General features: G+C 48.2%; 1 protein-coding gene across 1 annotated transcript in view; it reads right to left on the reverse strand.

Annotated features, from left to right (window-relative positions):
- PUDP (pseudouridine 5'-phosphatase) overlaps positions 1-12776 on the reverse strand; it is a 298656-nt gene that overhangs the window by 101172 nt on the left and 184708 nt on the right. The window contains exon 5 of the transcript XR_002340816.1: positions 4393-4820. The gene's annotated coding sequence lies outside the window, so the exon portion shown is untranslated. The remainder of the gene's footprint in view (positions 1-4392; positions 4821-12776) is intronic.

Raw genomic sequence — 12776 nt, forward strand, 5'->3', positions numbered from 1 at the left:
TTCAACCTCCCGCGTATCAGATGAAACAACCCTGCTTGCCTTTTAAATAGCTAACGCAGAGCCATAGCGTGAAAGCTGCCATAGACAATGTGGACACAACTGAGGGTGGCAGGGAAACAGTAAAGCTGTATTTGCAGGCACTGAAATGTTCATTTCATGTGACTTTCATGTGTCACGAAATGTTACTTCTTTTGATTTTCGGGAGGCAGCTATGCTCACCACCATACCACCACACACACGGTTCTTTTGATTTTTTTCAATCATTTAAATATATATATAATCAATATATATTTATATATTAATATATGTAATCAATATATATCAATATATATGTATATATTGATATATAATCGATATATATATTAATATATAATTTATATATTAATATATAATCAATATATATTAAGTATATGTAATCAATATCTATTAAACATATAATCAATATATTTATATATTAAATATATAACCAATATGTTTAATATATTAAATATATAATCAATATATATATTAAATATATATATAATCAATCATTTATGTATATATAAAACAGCTAGTCTGAGTTCGTGGGAAAGAATGCTGAAAACAGACGGTAGACTGGATTGAGGCTGTGGGCCACGACCCTCTAAATGACAGAACTATGTTCTTTAGCTTGAGATTCCAGGGCCTCTGAGGTCTCTGTCTTGCTGGCCCAAGGAAGGGGTCCTTCATCTTCACTTAGTCTAACACTGTCCTTCCAGAGCTGGCTCAAGACCCATGTGGTCTGTGACACTGGTCCCACTCCCTCTAGCCCTTCGAATCGCATTTATAAACACCCGTAGTGCCTTCCATGTGATACGCCCTTTATAAGGACATGGAGACAAACCCATCATGGTCCATTGACCGCTCTGTCTCTGTTCTCTTGCCTGTAAAATTGTCATAATACTTATCTGGTAAGACTGTTGTTGTGAGGATTAAAAACAGGCCATACTCTTAAAACACCCAGTATGGTGTTCGTGTGGCATAGAAACTCAGGAAATGGAGCTGTGACAGATGTGACGATGGCGATGGTGGGGATATGATGGTGCTGCTGCTGGTGATGCTGCTGATGCTGATGGTGATGATGGAGACTGTGATGATATGATGATGCTGCTGATGGTGATGCTGCTGATGCTGATGGTGATGCTGCTGATGCTGATGCTGCTGATGCTGATGGTGATGCTGCTGATGGTGATGCTGCTGATGCTGATGGTGATGCTGCTGATGGTGATGATGGAGACAGTGATGATATGATGATGCTGCTGATGGTGATGAGAGGATGATGGTGATGCTGCTGCTGATGCTGATGATGGTGCTTGTGATGATGCTGATGGTGGTGATGTCTTGTAACATCAGTGACTGAGGTTGATTATGAAGCTTTGTAAACCTGAACTATCCATACCCTTCCATGCTAAAGCTGACTGGGGTTATACCAGGTGTAAAAATCCCTTTTAGCTTAAAAGTGTTCTAAGTTCCAAAACACGCCTCCCTCCCAAACTGCTACTTCAGGCTTACATGGAGGAAAATTAAGAGATTCAAATCTATGTCACCTTAAAGTAGCAGTTCATAAACAGGGCCATTTTTCCCTCCAGGGGACATGTGGCAATGACAGGAGACGCTGCCAGTGCCATAGCTGGAGAAGAGGATATATACTGGGAACTAGTCAGTAGAGGCCAGAGAATCTATGAAGTATTCCTACAATGCACAAGGCAGCCTTCAACACTAAAGAACTGTCTGGCCCCAAATGACCATATTAACGAGGTTGAGAAATGGAGACATAGAGAAACTCAAAAATGCACACGCTTCTCTTTAAATAGATTTTTGGGCCACCAAGTCACTTTCTGTTCTTAAATTACTATAACCTAGAAATGACCCTTTTTTGAAAAGCACTGTCTAAACACGAATGATAATATGGTATACCAGATGACGAAGAATTTTAAAAACTGTTCTGTGAAGGAAGATACAGGAATTGACCCAAAGCAAAGGATCATGTCTCAGCAGCTGGGCAACTTTCAACTAGGGATACAGCAGTCTGTCTCTCATGGGATGAGATGACCTAAGATTACAACAGATGTCAACCCATTCCCTAGACATAACTGGGACCAGGAAACCAAGACCAGTTTTCTCTTACCATGATGATAAAAATATTCAGGGAGATACTCTGTACAAGGAAAAGCCAAAGGAATGAGCAAGGGACCACCCAGAAGCCCAAGACCAAAAGCAGAGGTCCCTGTCGGCAGGAAATCCACAGGAAAGCCCGTGATTACCAACCCAGTACCAATCCTATGCTGCCATCTTGTTTGTGTGGTTATTTAAAACTGTGCTGCACTTAACTCTCCATGTGCCTGTCTTATCTCTCTCCCTGGATGATAGATGCATTGAAGGAAAAATGCAGGCCTTACATTTATCTGCATGCTTCACAGGACACGACATGACCTGTCTTACTGCTGAATCTATTTAATAATGCACTCAGCAAGAAGGATTCTCCACTGCTCTGAAAAGCCACAAGGGTGGTTTCCTAGACAGTCACACGCTTGTTAAAACGTCAGACTCCCTGGACTTATATAAAGCATTACCCTCTCTAGCTCAGTCTACCTAAATACAAGAGATGACCACATCACCACAAGTCCCTGGACTGGGCAGGGATGATGGCGAAATGGATAAAAACTTGATTTCAGCATTTTAAACATTTCTAGGGAAAAGGTAGCTGGCACCATGGAGGGTGAGGGCTGCACTGATGCAGAGAAATACTCTTTACTAACCCTTTGGTTTGATAATTGGGAAACTGAAGTCTCCAAGGTTAAATGAGATGCCTCAAGCCACACAGCTCTTGTGAGCCAACCAACATAAAAGGCCAGTCCACAGGTCTCCCATTCAGTGCTCTTTGCTTAGGCGGGGCTTGTCAACCCAGGCCCAGGGACACGTGGATCTGGATGATTCTGTGATGTGGGACCATCCAAACATGGGGGTTTGAGCAGTGTCCCCAGACTCTGCCCACTGGACACCAGTAACACCCGCCTCCTTCCAGTTGTGACAACCAAAAATACCCCCACACATTGCCAAGTGTGCCCTGGGGGTGGAATTGCCATGGGTTGAGAATCACTACCTTAGACCCATCTTACCTTGACCTTTTTTTTTTTTTTAGAGCCACACCAGTAGCATATGGAAATTCCCAGGCCAGGGGTCAGATCAGAGCTGCAACTGCTGGCCTGTGCCACAACCACCACAACTCAGAATCCAAGCTGCTGTATCTGAGACCCACACCACAGGTCATGGCAATACTAGATCCCCAAACCACGGAGAGAGGCCAGGGTTCAAACCCACATCCTCATGGATACTAGTCGGGTTCATAACCCTCTGAGCCACAACAGGAATTCCTACCATGACTTTAATAGTTTAAAAAAAAATGCTTCTAAACTAGGGGATACACATTTTGAGTACCGTTATATTTCTAAAATCCAAAGGCTTTAGCAAAAGAGCCCAGTTCTCTTGCAGGGAAGTCATACCATTTTAGCTTCTTTTGAAACCCTTTCCTTCTGTATCTTCTTCAGTAATATCTATTCAGAATGCTTTTGTCTCACGCTTTCACTCTCTACAGAATACGTGCTCTCACATTCTTTACTCTTTCCTCACTGAACCAGGCAGGGCCTCAGTGGCATACAGATCATCAGAGAAGGATGGAGAAAGAAAAGTTATGTTTGTAAAGGTGTGGATGCAGAGCAGCGGTTCTCAACAGCGGGCAAGTCTGCTGCCCAGGAAACCGTTGGCAACTTGGCAAGGTCTGGAGACGTTTTGGGTTGCCACACCAGGAGCAAGCGGGCGGTGGGGGCACCACTGGGGTCTGGTGTGGAGAGACCAGGCATGTTGCGAAACAGCTGACAACACACAGAACAACCTTCAACATGCAAAGAAAAGGATGACCCATCGTCCAATGTCAATACCGAGGAGGCCGAGGAAGCACCACCCAGGGGAACAGAGGAGAGCTCGCAATAACCGAAGCCCATGGCATCGGATGGCTTGACCCCCGAGGCCTACGTGGACATGAGGACTAGAATCAGAATGGTAGGACCGCGTAGACGCAGCTACCTTAGAGCAGCAGCAGTTGAGGGGCTCAGCCAGCAGCAAGAGCCCAGGCAGGAAGGCAGCCCAGGCAGGAAGGCAGCCCAGGGGACAGCTCCCTTCCCTTCTCCCTGACTCCCTGTCCAGCTGGGGCTCCCCATCAGCTCACCTCCCAGGAAGCAGAGACATAGAGCTGTGGAGACGGCAGCCCTGCAGGCCAGCCCACCAGGGGCAGAGAGCAGGGCAGTGATGAGGGAGAGAGAGCCTAGAGGGTAGTGCAAGCCCTCTGGAACGCTCAGCTTCTGAACACTCACTCACCTCTCTGCTGCGGGAGCCTCACGTGGGGTTCCTGGATGCCAGCCTGCTTCGTCCACTGCCTTGGGGTCTGCACAGTCCATGCCTGTCCAGCCTTCTTGAGGACATCCATCCACAGCCCCCAGCCTCACTCCACCTCCTTTGCAGCGCTCCTTCCAACAGCCACCCGCATTTTTCTGAGAGCAGTAAGTGACGTCCTGGGAAAAGCCACGTCTGAGAGTCCTGCAAGTGAGAGCCGGGATGCTGAACCGTCTTTCTGCAGGAAAATAGTGGACGTGACGTGAGGGCTCTTGAGGGTGAGGGACAGCTCTGATGCTGGCTGGCGTCTGAGTGTCTGGCATGTCCTGGCTGGATGATCACAGGTTGCCTCATGGCTAACTAGCGATGGAGAAGGTGATCCAATGGCATCTGCGCAGCTATCCACCCAGAGGCTGCAACAAAGAAAACAGCAAGCTGTGATTACTCTTTGCGTGGTTATAGTGCAGAAGTGATGTCAGGAAGGTCCTTTTCTGTGTGTGCGTGTGTCTTTTTAGGGCTGTACCCTCGGCACATGGAAGTTCCTGGGCTAAGGGTGGAATCCAAGCTACAGCTGCCGGCCTACACCACAGCCACGGCAACATGGGGTCTAAGCCTTATCTGCAACCTACACCACAGCTCATGGCAACGCTGGGTCCTTAACCCACTGAGCGAGGCCAGGGATCGAACCTGCATCCTCATGGAGACTAGTTGGATTCGTTCCCACTGCACAGCCATGGGAACTCTCATGAAGTTTCTTAAATACAAAAGCACAGCAATGATACTTATTATTTTTAAAGGCTTTAGACTCGAACTCTGAGTTATGCTGGACTCTTGAAACCATTCACTGATACTGGCCTTTTTTTTTTTTCCATCGGATTATACAGAATCAACAATTTTTCCCACCGATCCTATTGAATTGACCACTTTTTCCTCTGATTTATAATGAAGTGGCCATTCCTCCCTCCAATCACGCTGAAGGGTTTTCTTTACTACACTCCTCAGGAAGGAATTGTCGTGTTTTCTAAATCAGGGCATTTTATTCGTGAGGGCTGCTAATCACGAATCGCATTATCGCTCCGTGGCCCCACACCCCAGGGCACAGTTCGAAGAGCCCGGTGTGAGATCTCTGACTACCCAGCGGCTGGGGGTGAGCGGCTGCTTCTGTAAAGATACGTCCGTTTGGAACCACCTGCTGCTTCCCACCACGACTGAGCATCCAGAAGGAGACTCGACACTGACCATCCTGCTGGGGAGCCCTCGGAGCTTCCTGCCCCAGGACCCGAGATAACTGACACCAGCCGTCACAACGTTCCAATAACTTAGCACGAAATGTAACACGCAGCTCCTAGGGACGGTGAGTTTCGAAGACAGAAAGTAGATGAAGACAGAAGATAAAGAAGTGACTGTGAACTCCTCTGGGGCTGCGCCAACCCCTGCTTTGAGTTTAGAGAGATGCTGAGATTCTAAGTATGTGCCCTGGGCAGAGAGCCCCAAGGAAGGGTGATTCCTGCCAGGGCTTCTCCTGTCGGGGTTAGGACACAGGGCCGTATCCGCGTGGGGCACGGACCCCCGGGCATGATGGAGAAGCTGACGCGGGCAGGCGTGAAGGGTGCAGAGGACCTGAAATTGCTGGGGAAGGGCCTCTGTGCAGACGGGCTGGCAGTGTAAGTCAAGGGCCCAGCCCGGTGTGACTGTCCCACTCCAGGTCCAGAAGACGAGAGGCTGCTCCCCAGAGGGAGGACTGCACGCGCTAGGAAGTGGGGGACCTCCGAGGACGGTGCCAACACCTTTGAGGCGCTTCTCCCACGGAGAAAACGAAGAACTCTCCTGAGTAGTCAAGCCTGTATGTGGTCCAGCCCTTTCCTGCTTCTCTGAGTGCTCAGCTCACCAGGTGTGTCTTTGACTTTGTTTTGTCTTTTTGCCTTTTCTAGGGCCTTACCGGAGGCATATGGAGGTTCCCAGGCTAGGGGTCCGATCGGAGCTTTAGCCGCCAGCCTATGCCAAGACCACAGCAACGTGGCGACCTACACCACAGCTCACGGCAACACAAGATCCCCAAACCACTAATTGAGGCCAGGGATCGAACCCACAACGTCCTGGTTACTAGTCGGGTTCATTAGCTGCTGAGCCACTACAGGAATGCCAGTTCTTCTATCTGGCCTAGAATTTAGGTTTCCCAGCTTCATGAGATATAATTGAGATATAAATGACACACAACACCGTGTGAGTTTAAGGTGTACGGTGTGCCGATTTGATACTTTTTAAATATATTGCCAAAGGATTCCCAGGATGAAACTGGATCCCAATCTTCACCGCTCACCAAAATGAAGTCAAAATGAAATTAGGACTTAAAACGCCAGACCCGCAAGTGTGAAACTCCTCAAAGAAAACACAGGGGGAAAAGCCCCCTGACATTGGTCTTGGCCCCGATTTCGTGCATTTGACAGCAAAAAGGCACAAGCAAGAAAAGAGAAGAAAAAAAAAAAGGGGGTGGAGGGGGAAGGACTACATCCAAGCAAAGGGCACAGTGTAGCAAAAGGAGCAAGCAACAAAAAGACGGCCGACAGAAGAGGAAGAAACATTTTCAAATTGTCTATCTGATAAGGGTTTAATATCTGAGATATAAAAAGAACTCACACCAAGAGCAAAAAAGATACAACTCAAACAACCCGATGAGCAAATGAGCAGACGACCCAAATAAACAGTTTTCTAAAGAGGGCATCGAAACGGCCGACAGACATGGGAAAGGTTGCTCGTCCTCATTATCAGGGAAACGCAGACGAAAACTACGGTGAGGTCTGGAGTTCCACGGGTTGGAGGAGCCATCCCGCCAGGCTTGTCCTTGTGTTTCTGTGAAGGTGCTGAGCAATCTTTCTTTCCTTGATCCCCTGGACTAGAACCCTCTACCTTGGGTTGTTTGCAAGGCTCCTACCTGCACTTTTTTTTGTTGTTGTTTTTGTCTTTTTAGGGCTGCGCCACGGCATATGGACGTTGCCAAGCTAGGGGTCTAATCTGAGCTACAGCTGGCTGGCCTACACCACAGCCACAGCAATGTGGGATCGGAGCCACATCTGTGATCTACACCACAGCTCACGGCAACACCGGATCCTTAATCCACTGAGCAAGGCCGGGGATCGAACCTGCAACCTCGTGGTTCCTAGTCGGACTCCTTGCTGCCGCGCCACAATGGGAACTCCACGCCCACACTTTTCTGATCTCTGCTCAAACCACACGTCCTTCCTGAGCCTCCGGCCACTCCCATCCTCACATCTGTCCATCACTCCGAATCCCTGATGCTTTATATCCTTTTCACGGCATTTCGCAGGACCCGGCACACCATGGATGGATTCTGTGTCCGTTTCCGTGGATGCTCCGTGAAAGCCAGATGCGCTTTGTTTATGGCTATGGCCCCAAATAGACGACCCCCTCGCACGTAGAGAAGACCTCAGAAAGAGTCAGTACATGAACCAGCAGAGCTGGAGCATGATCAAGTCCAGGATTATCTCACAAAGGAAGGAAAGGAACATCAGAAACACAGGTGGAGCTGAGGCAAACTGGGCTGGCGTGGGCGACGCAGGAAAATCTCTCCAGCTTTACCAGGAGGATGCAGGGTGGGTGGGGGGTGAGAGGGTGGAGCAGACCAGCTCCTGAGAACAGGGCTTATGGAGAGAGAGACGCAGAAAAGTGAGGAGCCGGTGGAGTGTCCCGTGAGCTGCGGGCTCCCGTCTGAGGCCCAGCTGCACAGGAGCAGGGACCTGGCTGGTTTGCTCACTGCCCTCTTCGCAGAGGCTGGCTCCAGGCTCACCCCGTCAGGTGCTGGCCAGTGTGTCCCGTGGATGAAGGGATGGGGGTGTAGCTGAGCATCCTGTGGCCTGTGCTCTCCGGCCCTGTGGACGTCAGGACCAGTGAGGCTCACATAACTGGAAATGGGGGGTGCAGGCCTGGGTCAGCCGCCCCTTTGATTCCAGGGAAGGGGGCGTCCCATGGGGTGTGGAGGAGCTGGTGTGTTGCAAACTGCTTGCAATGGCCTTTCAACAAGGCAGGGATGATAAAACCCGAGCGCTCCTGACACGCACTCCAGGCTTTGACCGTCCCAGTCCTGAATAAGGAAACGGAATATGCAACACTTGGGAGTTCCGGTCGTGGCCCAGTGGAAACAAACCTGACCAGCATCCATGAGGACATGGGTTCAATCCCTGGCCTCCCTCAGTGGGTTAAGGATCTGGCATTGCCGTGAGCTGTGGTGTAGGTCACAGACACAGCTGGGATCCCATGTTGCTGTGGCTGGGGTGTAGGCTTGAAGCTGCAGCTCCAATTCAACCCCTAGCCTGAGAACTTCCGTATGCTGCAGGAGCAGCCCTAAAAAGCCAAAAAAAAAAAAAAAAAAAGCAACACATGAGGGACAGTCCACAAAAGCATCCTCTCTTCCGAAGCCAACGGCAAGTTCCGAGGTCCTCCAGACCAGCCTGGGGTTTAGGAATCTGTTGGGAAGAGGCACAGAACGTGCTGAAAGCTGTCAGACTCATGTCGTCACAGCAAAAGGACACAGGTTAAACTCAGCCAGTGTCAGAAGAGCATGGAGCGGAGGCCTGGAGAGTCTCACGTGAGAACTTGCACCCGGCCTCTCCCGAGGTGCCAGCACAGCATCCGCTCCTCCCTGAAATGATGGACCACATGACAGGCATGGAGCAGCACTGGCCAGGGACACAGGCCTGAGCTCGGGGTCCACCTTCACGGGGCTCCAGCAGGTGAGCTGGTCGACTGTCCAGGTGGCAGCTCAGCCTGCAGCCGTCTAGCGTCCAGGGATCCCGCCTGGCCCACGCTCACAGCGCGCTCTTCCTGCAAATGGCACTGTCCAGAGTTTGAGGTGAAGCTTTCCAATCGTTCTCTCTGCTTCCTTTTGCAAAAAGAGTTTATAAAGCACCATTGCCAACACTCCCGCTTCCTCTTAACACCGTACACATCTTTCCAGGTGCTTAAATCCTTTCTATATCATAACTCAGGAGTGTATCAGAATTAATTTCGGCAACCCACAAAGGCTGGGCATATACATTGTTGCCTGTCTTTCATTTTTATAAGTGATACTTTGACAAATATCCCGGGGCCTACATTTTGAGACAAACCAAGACTAACTGCTTAAAGTTGAATTTCTAGTCATGGAATTACTAGGTCTAAGTGATCAATACACTGGTGTATTATTTACATTATTAGTGACCCCCTTCTGTTACCCCTAGAGTAATTGTTCACTGTTATGTATACAATTTGAATTGGAGAAAGCAGCATTTCTCTGTAGTAGATGATATACATTGAATACCTACTATATTTGGGATCTATAAAGTTTACCAAGTTATGTCAAAAGCACTGCGGAAAAGCTAAGAAATTTTCATAAGGGAAACACTGCTTAAAGTTTTAAATTTTCAAGAGCCTTTTTTAGAGAAAGAGCTTCTCTGCCTTAGTTTTACCATGTGCTAGACATGTTGATCATAATCCTTTTACAAATGTGTCATAATTGTTATTGAGACAATCATATAAAACTTATTCTCTTTTTTTTGGGGGGGGGGTACCGCCACACCCATGGCCTATGGAAGTTCCCAGGCTGCAGGTCTCATTGGAGGGGCAGCTGCCGGCCTCTACCACAGCCACGGCAACTTGGGATACAAGCAGCGTCTGCAAACTACACAGCAGTTCACAGCAACGCCGGATCCTTAACACACTGAGCCAGGCCAGGGATCGAACCCGTGTCCTTATGGATACAAGTCGGGTTTGTAACCCTCTGAGTCACAACAGGAACTCCATATAAAACTTGTCTTGCGGGAGTTGCCGTCATGGCACCGCAGAAACAAATCTTACTAGGAACCATGAGGTTTTGGGCTCCATCCCTGGCCTCACTCAGTGGGTTGAGGATCTGGCATTGCCATGAGCCGCAGTGTAGACAGATGCAGCTTGGATCCTGCATTGCTGTGGCTGTGGTATAGGCTGGCAGCCATAGCTCTGATTTGATCCCTAGCCTGGGAACTTCCATATGCCATGAGTGAGGCCCTAAAAAAAAAAAAAAAAAAAAAAAAAAAAAAAAAAAACCAAAACCAAAACCAAAAAAACAAAAAACTTGTCTTGCATGAAACGGTTTTCTAATCTTCACACATGCATTCTTTCCCATCTGCGTGCATGGATGCTCCATCAGAAACTTCTTTGAAAATACCCTGCCTGAAAATGACGGTACCTCTATTCTCCTGGGCTACACAAAACTGTGCCAGGTGTGAGATCCTTCCAGGGATGATGAAAGTCCAGATGTGTGGTACGTCACGCTCGCTCTCAAGAAAACCTAGGTCAAAAAGCAATGCCAGCTCCCCCTTCCAAGCTCCGTCACGGGGCAGCCTGACAGTGCTCCTAAGTGGTAGGAGGTTTAGCCCCTCCCTCTGATATCTGAATCACAGGAAAGTCACAGGAGTGAAGGGTCTGAACATGCCTGTCAACAGTGACAGCAAAAGAGAAACAAACAGCAGGTGATGTCACTTACATGTGGAATTCAAAAAAAAAAAAAAAAAAAGGATACAGGTCAACCTATTTGCAGAACAGAAACAGACTCACAGACTTTGAGAAGAAACTTACGAGGGGACAGGTGGAGGGGGATGGGTGGACGGGGGAGGGGTGTTTGGGACTGGCACGTGCACACTGAGGTCTATGGAGTGACTGGCCAATGGGGACCTGCTGTCTAGCAGAGGGAACTCTGCTGGTATTCTGTGATCATCTGTGTGGGAAAAGCATCTGAAAGAGAACAGATGTGTGGACGTGGGTCACGGCGTCCCTCCGCTGTCCAGCAGAAATGATCACAACTTTGTACATCAAACTCCACTTGGATAAAACTTCAAAAAATGGAAAAAAAAAAGTGTCAAGATTCTTCCATCACCAGCCTGGTTCTAAATGGGGCAGAGCCAGGGAGCGGGGGGGGGGTGGGGGGGGAGAATAAGGCTAGGTTATACAATCTGGACAGGACAGCAGACGGCCAAGAAGCTAAAGCATCCTGAAAGGACAGAACAGGTTTTTGTTCATCTGCTTCAGTTGTTAACATCTGTGAGCTGCATACAGAGCCCTAGACCTAAAACTCTGACAGTGACAGAACAGATTCGCTCAGGGAGATATTTTGTTTCTTTTGGGGGATGCAGCCTGCTGCAAAATTCTGTGTTTTGACAAGGACTCTCAATAGCATCTCCTTAGCCTTGGAGAGTGTCATGCGTGTTTTATCTTTTGTGCGCTCAAAAAAAGTTTAGATGCATCTTTGAATGTATTTAAGTTGCCGGCGCTGCCTAGAGAGGAAAAAAGGTCACCATCTGAGACCTAGAGTAAGCTCAGACAAGGCAAAACTAGTCAAAAAAAAAAAAAAATTATGTGCCCAAGTCACAAATACATTGTTTTCAGTTATTACAAAGAACAGTCATGATATCTTTCCACCACTATTCTGCATTAAAGGTTTAGGCATTTTAAAGGCATGATATGTCAGTTGTGATGATGGTTGTACAACAGTAAATATAATAAAATTCATTGAATTATTTAAAAAAATAGAGGAATGCTATGTATCTCTCCTCCGTGAGATCTACTTCCTTCCATGAGTGTAAACATTTCAGCTGTAAGATCTTTTGAATGAATTAATGAAGGCCCCTGCCCCCCCCCCACACACACCATGCTCTGCTGATGTCCAGCTCCACTGGTCCACCTTAGAGAAAGGGGACAGAGCACTAGGGGACAGAGGGAGGGAGGGAAAGGGAGAGAGAGGAAAGGCAGAAGGAAGAAAGGAAGAAAGTGACAGTCACTTTAAGAACATGTGACTCTCTGGACCACAGAGTGAACCCTGAATATATTCTGTCTTCCCACCTCTTCTCCATGTGTTCTAGGCTCACCTCCTGAGTGTATTTCCAGACCCTTGAAAGCTGAGAGCATCTCCTGCAGGTTTTGCTAACCCCATCTCACAACAAAAGAGGCAGTCAATGGCAGTATCTGATTACGTGATGCTCTTTTAAGTGGCAGACATTCAAAGCTTCTCATGGGGATAATTCTGACTCTGAGACACTGTTCATAAGAGCATCTCTCTGGTAAACGATCACTGCCCTGTTTTTGCTTTTGTTTTTTTGCTTTTTAGGGCCACACTTGCGGCACATGGAAGTTCCTGGGCTAGGGGTCGAATCGGAACTGCAGTAGCTGGCCTACACCACGGCCACAGAAACTCCAGTTTGGAACTGCATCTGCAACCTACGCTGCAGGTACAGCATTGCCCTATCCGAGCTGCACCTGTGACCTACGCCGCAGGCGGGTCCTTAACCCACTGACCAGGGATCAAACCTCCCATCTTCATGGATACTAATTGGGTTCGTAAC

The sequence above is a fragment of the Sus scrofa genome, chromosome X (assembly GCF_000003025.6).
Source record: "Sus scrofa isolate TJ Tabasco breed Duroc chromosome X, Sscrofa11.1, whole genome shotgun sequence".
Taxonomy (NCBI): domain Eukaryota; kingdom Metazoa; phylum Chordata; class Mammalia; order Artiodactyla; family Suidae; genus Sus; species Sus scrofa.